The sequence below is a fragment of the Maylandia zebra genome, linkage group LG23 (assembly GCF_041146795.1).
Source record: "Maylandia zebra isolate NMK-2024a linkage group LG23, Mzebra_GT3a, whole genome shotgun sequence".
Classification (NCBI taxonomy): Eukaryota; Metazoa; Chordata; class Actinopteri; order Cichliformes; family Cichlidae; genus Maylandia; species Maylandia zebra.
The window spans coordinates 38,198,409-38,215,396 of NC_135188.1; the positions used below are offsets into that span (position 1 = coordinate 38,198,409).

Consider the following 16,988-nt stretch of genomic DNA (forward strand, 5'->3'; position numbering starts at 1 on the left):
GCTCGCTCTGCGGTAGAGTATCACTTCCTGTTCCTGCTCAAACACAGTGGTGTTTCTGAGTAGCTTATCTACTTAGCAATTTAATTAACAACTTTTAAATACATTCTTTTTTCATAGTATAATCTTCACGTGCTTCATCCGAAGCACACTTTCTGTGTAGTCACTACCTAATTTATAGCCAAAGTATTCACTCACTGTGTCTGTACTGTTGCGCTAGCTTAGCTTAGCTCATAGCCGACTCATTAGCACCATGGTTACTTCAACTGTCCCTCCTGCACTTTCCTGCTCGTTGTGTCAGATGTTTAGTTAATCCTCAGCCTCCTTTAGGAGTAATGATACTTGTAACAAATGTAGCCTATTTGCAGCTCTGGAGGCCAGGATTACTGAATTGGAGACTTGGCTTCACACCCTTCATTCACCTATAGCTAGCCAGGCCCCTGTAGCTGGTGCAACCGAAAATAGCGTAGGCCCCGCTAGCTGTTCACCAGCAGACCCCAAGCAGCTGGGGAAAGAGGGCGGCTGGGTGACCACCAACCTGTTCATGTGTCAAACCATTTTTCCCCACTCGACGACACACCCGCCGGGGGTCAAACTCTGGTAATTGGTGATTCTGTTCTCAAACACGTGAAGCTAGAGACACCAGCAACCATAGCCAATTGTCTTACAGGGGCCAGAGCAGGCGGCATTGAGGGAAATTTAAAACTGCTGGCTAAGGGTAAATGTAAATACAGTAAAATCATAATTCACGTCGGCAGTAATGACACCCGGTTATGCCAATCGGAGGTCACTAAAATCAATATTGAATCGGTGTGCAACTTTGCCAAAACAATGTCGGACTCTGTAGTTTTCTCTGGTCCCCTCCCCAATCAGACCGGGAGTGACATGTTTAGCCACATGTTCTCCTTAAATTGCTGGCTGTCTGAGTGGTGTCCAAAAAAACATGTGGGCTTCATAGATAATTGGCAAACCTTCTGGAGGAAACCTGGTCTTGTTAGGAGAGACGGCATCCATCCCACTTTGGATGGAGCAGCTCTCATTTCTAGAAATATGGACAAACATATTAACCCCCCAAAATATGACTATCCAGAGTTGGGACCAGGAAGCAGAGTTTCAGTCTTACACGCTAGTGTTAGTTTAAATGAGTCAACACCCCCGAGTCATTCTAACTACCAGAAATCTCGAAGCACAGGCCGAGGGGGCGGTGTGGCAGCAATTTTTCACACCAGCTTATTAATTAATGAAAGACCAATACAGACTTTTAAGTCATTTGAAAGCCTGATGCTTAACCTTGTCCACCAAAACTCAGAAACCAGTCTTATTTGTTATCATATATCGTCCACCTGGGCCTTACACAGAGTTTCTCTCTGATTTCTCAGACTTTTTGTCTGATTTAGTTTTCAGCTCAGATAAAATAATTATTGTGGGTGATTTTAACATCCATGTAGATGCTAAAAATGACAGCCTCAACATGGCATTTAATCTGTTATTAGACTCAATTTGCTTCTCTCAAAATGTAAAAGAACCCACCCACCACTTTAATCACACTCTAGATCTTGTTTTAACATATGGCATAGAAACTGAACTTTTAACAGTGTTTCCTGAAAACCCTCTCCTGTCTGATCATTTCCTGATAACATTTACATTTACAATAATTGATTACACAGCAGTGGAGAGTAGACTTTATCACAGTAGATGTCTTTCTGAAAGCGCTGTAACTAAGTTTAAGAATATAATCCACCCACTGTTATCATCTTCAATGCTCATAGAGCAGAGCAGCTACCTGAACGCTACCCCAACAGAGGTCGATTATCTTGTTAATAATTTTACCGTCTCACTACGTACGACTCTGGATACTGTAGCTAAGGTCTCAAATCAGAAGTACCTGACTCCGTGGTATAATTCTCAAACACATAGCCTAAAGCAGAAAACACGTAGGCTGGAGAGGAAATGGTGTGTCACAAATTTAGAGGATTCAATTCAATTCAATTTTATTTATATAGCGCCAAATCACAACATAAGTCGCCTCAAGGCGCTTCATAGATACAGAGAAAAACCCAACAATCATATGACCCCCTATGAGCAAGTACTTTGGCAACAGTGGGAAGGAAAAACTCCCTTTTAACAGGAAGAAACCTCCGGCAGAACCAGGCTCAGGGAGGGGCGGCCATCTGCTGCGACCGGTTGGGGTGAGAGAAGGAAGACAGGATAAAAGACATGCTGTGGAAGAGAGACAGAGGTTAATAACAGATATGATTCAATGCAGAGAGGTCTGTTAATACATAGTGAGCGAGAAAGGTGACTGGAAAGGAAAAACTCAATGCATCATGGGAATCCCCCGGCAGCCTATGTCTATTGCAGCATAACTAAGGGAGGATTCAGGGTCACCTGGTCCAGCCCTAACTATATGCTTTAGCAAAAAGGAAAGTTGAAGCCTAATCTTGAAAGTAGAGATAGTGTCTGTCTCCTGAATCCAAACTGGAAGCTGGTTCCACAGAAGAGGGGCCTGAAAACTGAAGGCTCTCCCTCCCATTCTACTTTTAAATACTCTAGGAACAACAAGTAGGCCTGCAGAGTGAGAGCGAAGTGCTCTAATAGGGTGATATGGTACTACAAGGTCATTAAGATAAGATGGGGCCTGATTATTTAAGACCTTGTATGTGAGGAGCAGGATTTTGAATTCAATTCTGGATTTAACAGGAAGCCAATGAAGGGAAGCCAAAACAGGAGAAATATGCTCTCTCTTTCTAGTCCCTGTCAGTACTCTTGCTGCAGCATTTTGGATTAGCTGAAGGCTTTTCAGTGAGTTTTTTGGACATCCTGATAATAATGAATTACAGTAGTCCAGCCTGGAAGTAATAAATGCATGAACTAGTTTTTCAGCGTCACTCTGAGACAGGATATTTCTAATTTTAGAGATGTTGCGCAAATGGAAGAACGCAGTCTTACATATTTGTTTAATATGTGTTTAATGTGTGATCATCATTTAGCCTAGGTTAGGTTTCTCTTCAGCACTGTAGCCAGGCTGACAAAAAGTCAGAGTTCTATTGAGCAGAATCAGAATCAAAATCAGAATCAGAATGGGTTTTATTGCCAAATGTTGAGCAGGTTTACAACATTAGGAAATTGCTGCGGTGCTTCAGTGCAAACATGCTGTCATAAATTGCGCTTAAATAGACATGAAAAAATAAAAGTAAGAATAAGAATTAAATGTGCTACGTAGAAAGATATATGCATGAGATATACATGAGAATAAGAATTAAAAGTGCTACGTAGAAAGATATATACATGAGTGCAGGTGGTGATCAGTGCCAAAACATGGAATCATGCAGTGAACACAGCGTAGGGTCATGAGTTAGTGGTGGGGACAGTCGTACGTTTATTGTTCATGTGTCCAACAGCAGAGGGGAAGAAACTGTTCTTATGGCGAGAGGTTCTGGTGCGAATGGACCGGAGCCTCCTGCCTGAGGGGAGCAGGTCAAACAGACTGTATCCAGGGTGAGAAGGGTCAGCTGAGATCCGAGCTGCACGCCGCAGTGTCCTGGAGGTGTACAGGTCCTGCAGAGATGGGAGTCTGCAGCCAATCACCTTCTCAGCAGAGCGCACAACACGCTGCAGTCTCTGTTTGTCCCTGATAGTGGCTCCAGCGTACCACACGGTGATGGAGAAGGTGAGGATGGACTCGATGATTGCGGTGTAGAATTGCATCATCGTCCGTGTTGGCAGGTTGAATTTCTTCAGCTGCCTCAGGAAGTACATCCTCTGCTGGGCTTTCTTAATGACGGAGGTGATGGTGGGCTCCCACTTCAGGTCCTGAGTGATGGTGGTACCCAGGAAGCGGAATGAGTCCACAGAGGTGATGGGGGTGTCAGTCAGGATGATGGGGGGGAGTGGGGCTGTGTGCTTCCTGAAGTCCACAATAATCTCCACTGTCTTCTGGGCATTCAGCACCAGGTTGTTGTGGCTGCACCAAGACACCAGACGTTCAACCTCCCTCCTGTAGGCAGACTCATCCCCGTCCGAGATGAGCCCAATAACGGTGGTGTCATCTGCAAACTTGATTAGCTTGACAGACTGGTGGGTGGAGGTGCAGCAGTTGGTGTACAGGGAGAAGAGCAGAGGAGAAAGAACACAGCCCTGAGGGGAGCCGGTGCTGATGGTCCGGGAGTCTGAGACATTCTTTCCCAGCCTCACATGCTGTTTCCTGTCCGTCAGGAAGTCAGTGATCCACCGGCAGATGGGATCAGGCACATTCATCTGGGAAAGCTTGCCTCGGAGATGGTCTGGAGGGATGGTGTTGAAGGCAGAGCTGAAGTCCACAAACAGGATCCTGGCGTAGGTTCCTGGGGAGTCCAGATGCTGCAGGATGAAGTGTAGGGCCATGTTGATGGCGTCATCTACAGACCTGTTGGCTCTGTATGCAAACTGCAGGGGGTCCAGGAGGGGGGCCGTGAGGGTCTTGAGATGGGAGAGAACTAGGCGCTCAAATGACTTCATGACCACAGATGTCAGAGCCACGGGTCTGTAGTCATTTAGTCCAGTGATCCTAGGTTTCTTGGGGACAGGGATTATGGTAGAGGACTTGAAGCAGGCAGGCACATGACATGCCTGCAGTGAGGAGTTGAAATGCCAGAAAACACTGGGGCCAGCTCGTTTGCACAGTGTCTGAGGGTGGCAGGAGACACACCGTCTGGGCCGGGAGCTTTTCGAGCATTCAGACTCTTAAACTGCTTCCTCACATCTGCTTCATGAATATGAAGAGTTGTGGTGGGAGGAGGTGGTGTGAAATCCTCTTTTGTGTGGGGTGAGGAGGGGGGTGTTGTAGGTGAACAGTTTGAAGGTGGTGATGGCTCTATGGAGGGGGGAGAGGTGGGGGAATTAGTGTCTAAAGTGCCTCTATTGTTGGGGCCGTTGGAGGTGTGAAGGCTGCCTGATGGCTCGTCAAAACGGCAGTAAAAGTCGTTAAGGGTGTTGGCCAAGAGCAAGTCGTCAGTGGAGTGGGGGGTTTTAGGCTTGTAGTTTGTGATATTCCTAAAACCTTTCCACACAGAGGCCGAGTCATTCTCTGAGATCTGCTGCTGCATCTTCTCAGAGTGCTGATGTTTAGCAATGTCCACTTCTTTAGTGAACCTGTACTTGGCCTCTCTGTAGCAGTCCCTGTCTCCGCTTCTGAACGCCTTTCTCTTTTCCAGCCACAGCTTTTTGAGTTTAGGAGTAAACCAGGGTTTGTCATTGTTATAACTCACCCTGGTGCGTGATGGCACAATGCTGTCCTCACAGAAGTGGATATAGGAGGTGACAGTGTCCGTAAACTCATCCAAGCTGTTAGAAGCAGCCTTCATTGTGTCCCAGTCTGTAGACTCCAAACACGTGCGAAGCTCCTCCACAGCCTCGTTGCTCCACAGTTTTTTTGTCCTCACGACAGGTTTGGAGAGCTTCAGCCTCTGTCTGTACGCGGGGATTAGGTGGATCATGACGTGGTCAGAAAGTCCGAGTGAAGCGCGGGGCACCGCGCGATAGGCCCCGCTGATCGTGCTGTAACAGTGGTCTAATGTCCTCTCCTCTCTGGTCGGGCATTTAATATACTGCTTATATTTTGGAAGCTCATGGCTCAGATTGGCTTTGTTAAAGTCCCCAAGAGCAATGATGAGAGAGTCCGGGTATGTCCGCTCCATGTGGAGTATCTGCTCCGCGAGTGCGCACTGAGCTGCCTGCGCATCCGCGTCTGGCGGGATGTAAACAGCGGCCAGGATGAATGAAGCAAACTCCCGCGGAGAATAAAACGGTTTGCAGTGAATAAAAAGGTATTCCAGAGAGGAAGAGCAGTGCTGACCAATCACTGTTACATCTGTGCACCAGCCACTATTAATGTAGAAGCAGACACCTCCACCTTTGGTCTTACCAGAGAGAGAGGCCTGCCGGTCCGCGCGCAGCAGATGAAAGCCCTCCAGCTTGAGCGCGCAGTCCGGGATGTCCTCACTGAGCCACGACTCCGTAAAACAAAACAGAAGTAACGCACCGAAGCACCAGGGCATCCATACGCGGCGCCATCTTGGAAACCATCCAGTTAACATTAACTAGTACTAACTAACACGCACATCTTCAACCTTTCCCTCTCTCTGTCTGTAGTCCCAGCCTGCTTCAAAATGGCCACCATCGTCCCTGTACCCAAATCCTCCACCATCTCCTCATTGAACGACTGGCGACCTGTAGCCCTGACGCCCATCGTAAGCAAATGCTTCGAGAAGCTGGTCAGGGACTTCATCTGCTCTGCACTACCCGACTCACTGGACCCTCTACAGTTCGCATACCGCCACAACAGGTCCACTGATGATGCCATAGCCCTGACACTACATACTGCCCTGTCACACCTGAAGAAGAGAGACACGTATGTGAGAATGCTGTTTGTAGATTACAGCTCAGCATTCAATACCATCGTTCCCTCGAAACTGGACAGGAAACTGCAGGATCTAGGACTGAGCAGCTCCCTCTGCAGCTGGATCCTTAGCTTCCTGTCTGACAGACGCCAAGTGGTCAGACTGGGCAGCATCACCTCATCCCCCGTCACACTGAACACTGGTGCTCCACAGGGGTGTGTACTGAGCCTTCTCCTGTACTCACTCTACACCTACGACTGCACAGCCACTATCAACTCCAACATCATTGTGAAGTTTGCGGACGACACTACAGTGGTGGGTCTTATCACCAACAGTGATGAGACAGCTTACAGGGAGGAGGTCAGCGCCCTGACCCACTGGTGTCAAGACAACCATCTCACCCTCAACGTCGCAAAGACAAAGGAGTTGATAGTGGACTTCCGGAGGTGCAGAGAAGTACACACCCCCATCACCATCAACGGCGCTGCTGTGGAGAGAGTGAGCAGCTTCCGGTTCCTTGGTGTACATCTGGCTGAGGATCTTACGTGGTCAGTACACACAAACAAAACAGTGAAGAAGGCGCAGCAGCGCCTCTTCTTTCTCAGGAGACTGAAAAGATTCGGCATCTATCTATCACTGTGCCATTGAGAGCATCCTCACTGGATGCATCACCACCTGGTATGGTTATATTAAGGGCCATCTGTCAAAAAATATTGTTTGCTCTGGGTCTAAACAGAGCGCGTTGTGTGTGACATCTTCTTTTGCGCATGCGGGCCGCTTTGAGCATTCACACTAGAGCACGTTTGCTGTCGCATTTTGTTTGTAGTGTGAACGAGCAGACAAAAAAATCGGATTTGATAAAAAAATCGGAATTGAGCATTAAGACCTGCAGTGTGAACGTAGCCTTAGACCAGCGGTCTCCAACCTTTTTTGCGCCACGGACCGGTTTATGCCCGACAATATTTTCACGGACCGGCCTTTAAGGTGTCGCGGATAAATACAACAAAATAAAACTACCGGTACTGAAAAAAAGATTTAGTCATAACACACGTGAAAAGACCCAGGAAAACAGAGTTAACGACAAAAACGATAACAAAATAACACTGAAAACCGATAAAAACCCTGAAAACCATACATTTCACACCTGAGCCTCAACTCTCGCGGCCCGGTAACAAACGACTCACGGACCGGTACCGGTCCGAGGCCCGGGGGTTGGGGACCGCTGTTTTAGACCCCATTCCTACAAAACTGCTCAATGAAGTCCTGTCATTAATTAATGCTTCAATCTTAAATATGATCAACCTATCTCTAATAATCGGCTATGTACCACAGGCCTTCAAGTTGGCAGTAGTTAAACCGTTACTTAAAAAGCCATCCGTCCACCCAGCAGTCTTACCTAATTATAGGCCAATCTCCAACCTTCCTTTCATATCAAAAATCCTTGAAAGAGTAGTTGTCAAACAGCTAACAGATCAGAGGAATGGCTTATTTGAAGAGTTTCAGTCAGGTTTCAGAGCTCATCACAGCACAGAAACAGCTTTAGTGAAGGTTACAAATGATCTTCTTATGGCCTCTGACAGTGGACTCATCTCTGTGCTTGTCCTGTTAGACCTTAGTGCAGCGTTCAATACTGTTGACCATAATATCCTATTAGAGTGATTAGAACATGCTGTAGGTATTACAGGTACTGCACTGCAGTGGTTTGTATCATATCTATCTAATAGACTCCAATATGTACATGTAAATGGAGAGTCCTCTTCACACACTAAGGTCAATTATGGAGTTCCACAGGGTTCGATGCTAGGACCAGTTCTGTTTACATTATACATGCTTCCCCTAGGCAGCATCATTAGAAGACATAGCATACATGAAAAACTAGTTCATGCATTTATTACTTTCAGGCTGGACTACTGCAATTCATTATTATCAGGATATCCAAAAAACTCGCTGAAAAGCCTTCAGCTAATCCAAAATGCTGCAGCAAGAGTACTGACAGGGACTAGAAAGAGAGAGCATATTTCTCCTGTTTTGGCTTCCTTTCATTGGCTTCCTGTTAAATCCAGAATTGAATTCAAAATCCTGCTCTTCACATACAAGGTCTTAAATAATCAGGCCCCATCTTATCTTAATGGCCTTGTAGTACCATATCACCCGATTAGAGCACTTCGCTCTCGCACTGCAGGCCTACTTGTTGTTCCTAGAGTATTTAAAAGTAGAATGGGAGGGAGAGACAGACACTATCTCTACTTTCAAGATTAGGCTTAAAACTTTCCTTTTTGGTAAAGCATATAGTTAGGGCTGGACCAGGTGACCCTGAATCCTCCCTTAGTTATGCTGCAATAGACGTAGGCTGTCGGGGATTCCCATGATGCATTGAGTTTTTCCTTTCCAGTCACCTTTCTCACTCACTATGTGTTAATAGACCTCTCTGCATTGAATCATATCTGCTATTAATCTCTGGCTCTCTTCCACAGCATGTTTTTATCCTGTTTTCCTTCTCTCACCCCAACCAGTCACAGCAGATGGCCGCCCCTCCCTGAGCCTGGTTCTGCTGGAGGTTTCTTCCTGTTAAAAGGGAGTTTTCCCTTCCCACTGTCGCCAAAGTGCTCACTCATAGGGGGTCGTATGATTGTTGGGTTTTTCTTTTTTTTTTTTTTTTCTCTTTTTTTTCTTCTTTACCTTCTATCAGGAACCTTGATGGTACTATTGACTCAGCTCTGACTTTGGACGCTCATGTTAAATCTCTGGTCTGCTCCTGTTTTTATCACTTGAGAAACATTGTTAAGCTGAGTCCCATTGTATCGCGCTCCGAATTAGAAATTGTCATTCGTGCATTTGTTTCATCTCGTCTGGGTTATTGTAATTCTTTGTTTACTTGTTTATGTAAAGCCTCTTTGAAGCATCTGCAAGTTGTTCAGAATGCTGCTGCAAAGCTTCTGACCAAGTCTTCCAAGTACTCCCATGTCACACCCCTCCTGATTGTTGGGTTTTTCTCTGTATCTACTGTACAATATAATGCGCCTTGATTCGACTTATGTTGTGATTTGGCGCTATATAAATAAAATTGAATTGAATTGCATTGAATTGAATAAAGAGCCAGACCAGTGTTCGGGCAACCAGAAAGAAAACCACATTGTTCATCCTTTATTTCAGGTTTGACTGACGGAGCGGTTTGAGCCCCCTGTAGTCGGAGCACAAACTCCACTCTCCCTTCTAGGGTGGTAGTTCCCATCTTTAAGATATCCACATGACGTTACAGAGTCATGCCATTGAAAGCAGCATCAACATCCAGAGCCTTTAGGAACTCAGGGCAAACCTTTTCCACCCCAGGGCACCGCCATTGAGAAGCTGTTTGACCTCACCTCTTCACTATATGTTTAGATTAGCTAGGTCTGTCCAGTAGCCTCCCCTGCCATCTGATCAAAGCTCAGGTCCTCTCTCTCTCTCAGAACATACGGTCGGAAATCCCATGATTCCTCTGAACTAAGGTTCCTGGTGCCATGTTCACTTATGGACATCATTTTATTTAAATATGGTGTTCTTTGTGGAAAAAAAAAGTCCAATAACAAAACAACACTGAGATTGAGATCAGGTAGGCCATGCCTCCAACTAACGTTTCTCCGGGTTGCTTTTTACATTCAGCGTAAAAGCAAAGCTGTGGATAACGTTTATGTCCCTTACGTCCCTTTTGTCATCAATCGTCACAAGCTTTGAGTAGTGACCAAAAGAACAAGATATGGATACAAGTGGGAGAAATCAGCTGTCTCAAAAGGGTGGCTGGCCTCTCAGCTAGAGAGAGGAGCTCAGAATAGACGTATGACCCCTTGATATCGAAATTGCTAGTTCAGTCCTTGCATCTGACAAGGATGCCTCCTTGGTGAGGTGTTCCAGCTGTGTTTCTGACAATATTCAGACAACTCTAGGCAATATACAAAATCTCCAAATTGTCTTATTGTCCAAAAATCTTTGGATAAACTAAACAGCTTCTCTGTGATCTTTGTCTAGCGGGAACAGTGATGAATGACTCAATTTTTCCAACGAAGCGCAGCAGTAACAAATATGTATATCTATATCTATCTTTGGTAGCTACCAATAAGGCTATCCCTGGATAAAACTCCAGAGGCTGTTTTGTTTTTCCATGAGTACTAGCATTGAGAAAAGTCATCCATTCCATCCAGCACTTATCTAGGTGTGCTTTTTAAGCTGATATTATAACTATAAAAAAAAAAAAAAACTGAATCCAAGTCTGAGACATAACAAAAATGGAAAACTGATAAACTTTCCTATGTTTTACATGTTCATAATAGGTTTTGTCCATTAAACTAAAAAAGAGTAGACAGTTTAGGAGAGATATAGTATTTTGTTTAAAATAGAAATGAACTGGGGCTCCAATTATGTTGTGAAGACACTGTGAACCTGCCCTTTACACGTCTTCGCTGTTCATTCGCTTCTTGTCTTCTCTAATTGCCCCAAGGCTGGCTGTTCATTTATTCACATTCAATAATAAGGGCTATAATTGAGCTCAAAAGGAGGACACAGTGAGGTTTATTCCCTAAAAGGATGTCTTCTCTGGTTTTCTGTAATCACCTAATGTAACCACAGCTCGAATGGATGTACTGATTTGTATTCGCTCTGAAGTTATTTGAGGTAGGAACAAGTTCTTCAGTAAACTATCACAGTGTAAAATCTCACTCATCTTTGTGAGCAGTTTTGGCTGTGTTTGGTGAAAAGAGCAAATCTGTCTATTCAAAAGTTTCTTTAAACTGCAGCAGCCAGTTTATTTTTGTGATATTCTTTGTACTTGGCCTGTGCAACAAATGATTATGTCTGAGATGAGAGCTGAATCATCAACATCACCATCCCTCCAAATTAAACAGCTGAAAACATTTAAAGTAAGTATATGCCAGTTTGAGGATATTTAATCTCAGTGGGAGCTGCTCATTTAATGGTATAGAATTAAGGAAACCTGGACAGAAATCAGTATTCCAATACCAAAAACATATGGATGCCAGCTTGTAAGTTAATCTTTTTTAATATGACATCCATATATTACCATAAGACAAGGCCTTAGCAAAAAAAAAAAAAAAATCCATGACATTTCCCTTTTCTTACACCTTTTTTCAGTATATATCAGGTTCAAGGTTCGTTATTTGTCACATGCATAGTTATACAAGTATAACACACAGTGAAATGTAGCCTGACACGCTCCTCGACATGTGCAAAAATTGGGGGGGGGGGTAGAGGAAGAACATATATATATATATATATATATATATATACCCGACTCACTGGACCCTCTACAGTTCGCATACCGCCACAACAGGTCCACTGATGATGCCATAGCCCTGCCCTGTCACACCTGGAGAAGAGAGACACGTATGTGAGAATGCTGTTTGTAGATTACAGCTCAGCATTCAATACCATCGTTCCCTCGAAACTGGACAGGAAACTGCAGGATCTAGGACTGATCAGCTCCCTCTGCAGCTGGATCCTTAGCTTCCTGTCTGACAGACGCCAAGTGGTCAGACTGGGCAGCATCACCTCATCCCCCGTCACACTGAACACTGGTGCTCCACAGGGGTGTGTACTGAGCCTTCTCCTGTACTCACTCTACACCTACGACTGCACAGCCACTATCAACTCCAACATCATTGTGAAGTTTGCGGACGACACTACAGTGGTGGGTCTTATCACCAACAGTGATGAGACGGCTTACAGGGAGGAGGTCAGCGCCCTGACCCACTGGTGTCAAGACAACCATCTCACCCTCAACATCGCAAAGACAAAGGAGTTGATAGTGGACTTCCGGAGGTGCAGAGAAGTACACACCCCCATCACCATCAGCGGCGCTGCTGTGGAGAGAGTGAGCAGCTTCCGGTTCCTTGGTGTACATCTGGCTGAGGATCTTACGTGGTCAGTACACACAAACAAAACAGTGAAGGCGGCGCAGCAGCGCCTCTTCTTTCTCAGGAGACTGAAAAGATTCGGCATCTATCTATCACTGTGCCATTGAGAGCATCCTCACTGGATGCATCACCACCTGGTATGGCAACAGCACCGCCTACAACTGCAAAGCTCTCCAGCGAGTAGTGCGGTGCTCTGAACGGATAATTGGAGGGGAGCTTCCCTCCCTCCAAGACATCTACAGGAAGCGGTGCCTGAGGAAAGCGGGGAGGATCATCAAGGACTCCAGTCACCCCAGCCATAAACTGTTCAGACTACTTCCATCAGGAAGGAGGTTCTGCAGCATCCGGTCCCGTACCAGCAGACTGAGAGACAGCTTTTTCCATCAGACTGCTGAACACTTCATAGACACCTCAGCTTCACTACTGGAACTTTAACATTATGCACTCCACACTGTATATAAATGCCACTTGTTTTGCACATGTCTCAACTCTGTATATTTTATTTTATATATTTTATTTATTGTTTACTCTATTTAATTTGTAAAATATGTGTACACACACACACACACGTAGAAAAATATTTAGTATACACATCCAGAAATGCATATACTATTATATATTGTACATATATTTATTAGTTTCAGATGTAGCCATTCTTGTATTTTGCTTGTTTACATTATTGTATTTGCACAACTCTGTTGCTTGTGAAGCTCGCACACAAGAATTTCACTCACATGTGCTGTACCAATGTACCTGCACATGTGATGTGACAATAAAAGTGATTTGATTTGATTTGATATCAGGAAGAAGGAACACGAGAAGCTGGAGAAATACCAAGGGCTCAGAGAAGAGCTCGAGAGGATGTGGAGGGTGAAGGTAACGGTGGTCCCCGTGGTAATCAGAGCACTAGGTGCGGTGACTCCCAAGCTAGGCGAGTGGCTCCAGCAGATCCCGGAAACAACATCGGAGATCTCTGTCCAGAAGAGCGCAGTCCTGGGAACAGCTAAGATACTGCGCAGGACCCTCAAGCTCCCAGGCCTCTGGTAGAGGACCCAAGCTTGAAGGATAAACCGCCCGCAGGGGCGTGCTGGGTGTTTATATATATATATATATATATATATATATATATATATATATATATAGTATGGGTATGGGTGAATGTGCAGTAGTAGCAGCAAGCAGGTGAATTCTGTACATTAATATGAATAGACATCTGACATCATCTATGAGCTAACACTGCACATAAGTTCCAGTGTCATTTTTCTGCTTTTGCAGACGGTCTGCAGTTCTTTGAGTAATGATTTCATCCTGTTTCACCTCCTTGACTCTTTTTAATGAGCTCTCTTCAGTTGCTTTAACTTTGAGCTTTTCACCTTAGCTCTGTCACATATTCCAAATCATTACTGCACATCTATGTACAGTATATACAGTACTGACAATTATTCACTTTAATGACTTACCCTTTTTTATATATAAAAGCAGTGCACTGAAATCCACGTTGAAATAAAAAAAATCCAGGGCATTTTTTTTGGAAAATTGCTCTAAATGCCAGCCAAATCATGCAACATGGACAAATATTTTAACTAATACATGCGTGAACCAGCAAGGGGGAATGTATCTGAAATATTGATGAACAGAAAAGGGTGCACAAAATGAAATTTAAATGAGGTTATGAATCAAAGATCTGTAGAGGTTTCGAGAAGGCAGTGAGAGTGACCCCCCCATCCTGACCTTGCTAACACACACATATGGAGGCATTTTTACGTGTTTTTTTTTTTTTTTAACTACCAGTACAAACCACAGCTGTAGTGTAAGCAGACCTGTGGCTGCAATCAGACATGACGGGATGCTCAAACAACTGAGAGATGTAGACAACAAGGAATACTAATGCCGAGCAGGATTCCAAAATGAAATAAATCACAGTGGAAAATGTTGCGTGACCAGCTTGACTTATGCAAAATGCTTGCATATCTTTGCTGAGGGCGTTTGTGGTGAGAGTTTATTAAACTTGCACACTGCTCACAGCCATCTCACTTTTCGAGAACATTTTTCTCACCTGTCAGTTTACTGACAGATGTAAATTAGGCAGAAAATGCTGGAGCAATGTCTCTCAGAGCTCTGCCATAGATAGAAATGGTGTTAGGGAAAAATAACAACAAAAAAATCAGATTTCATTATCAGCGACATAGGATGCAGACTAAATGAAATCTATTGTAGTATTGTATTAATATTAGTATCATGTCGCTGCATTAAGTGACCAAATTAAAAGTGACAAAGCATCGTTTGCAGAAGTGATTTCCTATTTGTGTGAGTGATAACTGAATGTTTTCAAAGGGCAATTCTATTGTCTATTTTTTTTTTATAAAGCCAAATCAAATTTTACAAACTCATTGCCTCAGAAAATAAGAAAGTTCAACTTAAGGGGGGATGGGGGCATCATAGTAACTTTAACTTTTGATTTTCCCTGTGCTGTGCTTAAGAGGGAGTTAAGAAGCTAAATACCCTTTATCCCAGAGGTGTTCCAGCCTATACTGAAGTGGTTTACACATTTGCCAGTCAATTAAATGGTTCAGTCTGAGGAGGAGACATAAATCCCTTAGGGGCTGTGTTAAGAAAGGAATCCAGGGTAAAAATCTGCCCCTTGTGAATGAAGTATCAGCTGCTTAGCACACCACAGGTGTGGTGCTAAGCACTGTTGCCTCACAGCAAGAAGATCTTGGATTTGAATCTAACATCTGGCTGGGTTGTTTCTGTGTGGTATTCCCATGAAGACTTCTTGCACCAATACAGATGACATTACATGGAAAAGGTTGCTGGTTTAGCTCAGTTTGTTGAGCAGGTGACCACATGCAATATGGCTGAGAGTAACTGGCCTGGGCTTGAGTCTCATCCGCAGCCTTTTGCGGCATGTCGTCCCCCTTTTGTCTCTCTCTCCTTATCTGTCACCTCTGTCAATAAAGCTGATATTGTCATGGTCTGGCGGTCGTTGCCGGCTGACCTGCCAGTGTGTTTTTTGTCTTCAGGGTGTGTTTACGGAAGTCGCTCTTTCTGATGGCGGAAGTTGAGCGACCTCCGACCTTGAAGCGCCTCCTCGCGAGAGCCGTCACACCGGCAGCTGATTTGGGCTTTCCAGCAATCAGACTCCTTTCTGTGGGACTACTTAACTGAGGGGTTGAGCGCCGACCATCGGTGCTGGAGTATTGCACCAAGCTTGGTAGTGACTCAAGTGTAGTGTTAGGAGAGTGCTGCCGCTTGCTAGCGGAGCAAAGCTAACTGTGTTTGTTTTTGCCTGTCCCCAGAAAGAGGGACGAGACAGAGAGACTGAAGGAGAGATTCACGGAGTTTCGGGAATTTGTTGGACACTGACGCACTACCACGCATCACAGGGAGAAGGGAGAGGATCACAAAAGAAAGACTTGCACTGTGGATTACTGTTTACTTGTTTCTTCACTGTAAATAAAGGCACTGTTCAACTCAGCGAGAGATCCACATTTGGGTCCGTTTACTCATCTGCCATGACAGATATTGACAGAGACACTGCATATCAGTCATGAAATACAAAATAATTTTCAGGCTTTTTACAAAGTGATGAAATGATTATTTAACCCCTTTACCTCAGTAAAAGTCACAATCAACCATCCATCTATCCATTTTTTTCCACTTATCTGGGACCGGGTCATGGGGGCAGCAGAGAAGCCCCCTTTTCCTAGCTGCCTCCCCTAACTTGTTCAGGGCAACACCAAGGCATTCCCAGGCCAGCCAAGAGATATAGTCTCTCCAGGATGTCCTGGGTCTGCCCTGGGTTCTCCTCTCAGTGGGACATATCCCGAACACCTCACCCAGGAGGCATCCTTGTCAGATGCCCAAACCACCTCAACTGGCCTCTTTCGATGTAGATTATCGGCTCTACTATGAGCTCATCCTGGGCCGTGAGAAAAGTAAACATTTGGAGGAAGCTCATTTCTGCTTCTTGTATCCATGATCCCGTTCTTTCAATCACTACCCAAAGCTCATGATCACAGTTGAGGGTAGGGACGTAGACTGACAGGTAAATCGAGAGCTGAGCGTAAAAGCGAAGCTCTCTTTTCACTGTGATGGACCGGTATAATGTCTGCATCACTGCAGCTGCATCATCAATCTGTCTGTTGATCTCTCGTATCCAAAATCTTACTTGAGAAATAGACTTAGTATCTATAGATTTTTTTAAATTGAAAGTGCTCATGAAAGGCATGTTGTGGTTTCCCCATGCATGAGTATGCTAGAGTCCGGCTGATTCAGAGTGATCTAAATTTCATTATCAGATGCTGAAACATTTTGATTCATATGGATGTCTGCATATGATCACAAATAAAGGGCAGCCATGCAGTCATCTTCTACCATAACAAAGTTATGCATGAGACTTTCAAGTAGACATCAAAGTATAAAGTGTAATAGCAGTGATTACTTTTCCACAGTGTTTGTAGCAGTCTCTGAGTATAATCCTTTACTTACACAGCATTGATCTTATCAGAGTCAGTACATTATACGATTACATTATAATTTTTGATTAATTATGTATATTGCTTTAATGGTACAGCAGAAAGATTGTAATAGTACAGTCACATTTTTGGGTAGAAGGAGAACAAGTTCATGCTTTAGACAGGAACCAGGTCTACCTTAGTTGGCACATGGTTAAATGCCATCTAAAAGAGTGACTTCAGTGCATCAA

The 16,988-nt window shown here is 44.4% G+C and overlaps 1 pseudogene; it reads left to right on the forward strand.

Moving 5' to 3' along the window:
• The first annotated feature begins 250 nt into the window (after positions 1-250).
• On the forward strand, positions 251-15,646 carry LOC143415130 (uncharacterized; annotated as a pseudogene).
• The last annotated feature ends 1,342 nt before the right edge of the window (positions 15,647-16,988 follow it).